Genomic DNA, 2,419 nt, shown 5'->3' with positions numbered 1-2,419 from the left:
CCTCATCCTCCACCTTCACCCGCAGGACACCATCCAGTTCCCAGGGCACCGGGCTCAGGGGGGCCTGGAGGACGGCCATCGGGCAGGAGCACACCAGTGAGCCTGGGAGCTGTGTCTGCAGGGAGATCAGAACGGTGTCATCAGGGAACCTGGGTGCTGCCTCACACCCAGAGCAGGACAGATGCTGGCCTGGGGCCTGGGACACGAGACTCACGCTCACAGGAAACAGATCCTCAAAATAATCAAGACAGCTCAACCGGCGTGGCTCAGTGGTTGAGCATCAACCTATGAACCAGGAGGTCACGGTTCGATTCCCAGTCAGGGCACATGCCCGGGTTGCAGGCTAGATCCCCACTGTGGGGCGTGCAGGAGGCAGTCCATCAATGGTTCTCTCTCATCACTGATGTTTCTATCTCTCTCTGCCTTCCTCTCTGAAATCAATAAAAATATACTAAAAACATAATCAGCCCTAGCCAGTTTAGCTCAGTGGATAGAGCATCAGCCTGCAGACTGAAGGTTCCCGGGTTCGATTCCGGTCAAGGGCATGTACCTCAGTTGTAGGCACCTTCCCGGCCGGGGCCCTGGTTGGGGCACGTGCAGGAGGCAACCCATTGATGTGTTTCTCTCACATTGATATTTCTGTCTTTCCCTCTCCCTTCCACTTTCTCTAAAAGATCAATGGAAAAATAGCCTTGGGTGAGGATTAAAAATAAAATAAGCCTCATTTGTTAAAAAAAAAATTCAGAATAGACTCAGAGGGTAGGAACTTTCTTTCCAATGAACAGATCTGAAAACAGACACAAAGGAGAAAACCATTGGCCCAGTTTCCTAATGATGGGATGGGCGGTGGCTGCGTGACTCTATGGCCAGCCTGCTTAAAGTGCACGCCTCCCCCCTCTCTCTCACACGCTCCCCAGGTAGCCGTGTGTGTGTGTGTGCGCACGTGTGCACGCGTGTGTGTGCGTGTGTGTGTGTGTGTATGAGAGAGATGATGCTCAAACCTACTGAGCTACCTGGCTGGGGTGAAAGTGGGTTTATTTCTTCAATTTTTATTTTATTTTTTTTTAATTTTCATTTCAGAGAGGAAAGGAGAGGGAGAGACAGAAAAAACATCAAGGATGAGAGAATCATGGATCGGCTGCCTCCTGCACGCCCCACACTGGGGATTGAGCCCGCAACCCGGGCATGTACCCCTGGCTGGAATCGAACCCGGGACCCTTCAATCTGCAGGCTGACACTCTATCCACTGAGCCACACCAGCGAGGACAGAGTGCTTTTTTTCCATTTCTCGCTCCTTACTCGTACCCGACCGGATAATGGCACCCACCTCAGAGGGTGGTGGTGAGGTTACCCAAGGCGATCCATGTGTGTCCAGTGCAGGCCGGGTTCACAGCAAACATGCAGGGAACGTCCAACCTGATGACTCTGCAGAGCCTTAGCAGACGCCAGCTCCCAGAAGGCACCAGGGGACATATCCATAAACCGCTGGTCACACGATTTCCGCTGCAGACAAGGCAAGACACAATTCTTCGTCATATCCTTGATAAACACTGCAAATCCTCCACATTTCAGTCCCCCTTACAAAAATGACAGTCAGCCGCACAGGTACGTGCACACACCCTACCTCAGGCAGCCTGTCAGTCATACCCCCAAATATTCCCAGGCACACACAATTTCTTTCTTTCACTTTTTAAAAAAATATATATTTTTTTATTTCAGAAAGGAAGGGAGAGATAGAAACATCGATGATGAGAGAGAATCACGGATCGGCTGCCTCCTGCACGCCACCTACTGGGGATCAAGCCCACAACCCAGGCACATGCCCTTGACTGAAATCGAACCGGGACCCTTCAGTCCGCAGGCCGAGGCTCTATCCACTGAATATCACCGGCCAGGGCCATTTCTTTCTTTCTTCTTTTTTTAATGTATTGATTTGGGAGAGGTAGAGAGGATGGGGAGCGAGGGAGAGAGAAACATCGATGTGAGAGAGAAAGATGCATTGGTTGCCTCCCAAACTCACCCCGAGCGGATACTGAACCTGCTACCCAGGCGTGTGGCCTGACCAGGGATCGAACCCACAACCTGCTGGTGTCAGGGAGGCCGCTCCAACCAGCCGGAGCCCCGCCAGGGCCGGGTGCACAGTCTCCGTCACACACAGACCGCCAAGCACACAACCTGCTGGGTGGTGTGGCTCAGGGGGTGAACTCTGACCTATGAACCGGGAAGTCCCGGGTGTGATTCCGGGTCAGGGCTCTATTCCCCCCACCCCCCATGTGGGGGGGTGCAGGAGGCTGCCCGTCGATTCTCTCATTGATGTTTCTCTCTCTCTCTCCTCTCCCTTCCTCTCTGGAATCAATAAAAATATTAAAAAATAAATAAACAGATAAACACACAGTCTCGGGGCATCTCCGCGGTCACA

General features: G+C 52.4%; 1 protein-coding gene and 1 long non-coding RNA gene across 2 annotated transcripts in view; both read right to left on the bottom strand.

The window, feature by feature from the left end:
• The window catches only part of LOC102774464 (zinc finger protein 135), a 16,072-nt gene that overhangs the window by 3,048 nt on the left and 10,605 nt on the right, over window positions 1-2,419 (bottom strand). The gene's annotated exons all lie outside the window — the stretch shown is intronic.
• Window positions 7-2,090, bottom strand: LOC102771415. Its single transcript, XR_435411.2, has 3 exons — window positions 2,021-2,090; window positions 1,328-1,503; window positions 7-115 (listed from the first exon to the last, which is right to left on the bottom strand). It is a non-coding gene; the product is annotated as an uncharacterized LOC102771415 (long non-coding RNA).

This window comes from Myotis davidii, unplaced genomic scaffold (genome assembly GCF_000327345.1).
Source record: "Myotis davidii unplaced genomic scaffold, ASM32734v1 scaffold936, whole genome shotgun sequence".
Classification (NCBI taxonomy): Eukaryota; Metazoa; Chordata; class Mammalia; order Chiroptera; family Vespertilionidae; genus Myotis; species Myotis davidii.
Note: the sequence above shows the minus strand (reverse complement) of the source record. Positions and strands in the feature narration are given on the sequence as shown.